A 261-nucleotide genomic window follows, 5' to 3' on the forward strand; every position below is an offset into this window, starting at 1 on the left:
TTATGCCTGTGTTAACGCGAGTATGTGTGTATACATACCTTATTTAAGTTCTTTTGTTACCGAAATTCTCAAGGCAAAATTAAAGCCGAAACTCAATTGGAATACTGATAAAAATAAAGGACCATCTGCTTCCAAAAGCAATTACTTACTTTTCACAACGTTTCACAACATTTCACACTTTTTCGTACTATAATTGAGAGGCATCAGGGAAGTGAGTCGGTCTTTTCACTCACTCTTTTATTTACGTGTTTATGAACCGAT

This window comes from Penaeus monodon, chromosome 28 (assembly GCF_015228065.2).
Source record: "Penaeus monodon isolate SGIC_2016 chromosome 28, NSTDA_Pmon_1, whole genome shotgun sequence".
NCBI classification, from domain to species: domain Eukaryota; kingdom Metazoa; phylum Arthropoda; class Malacostraca; order Decapoda; family Penaeidae; genus Penaeus; species Penaeus monodon.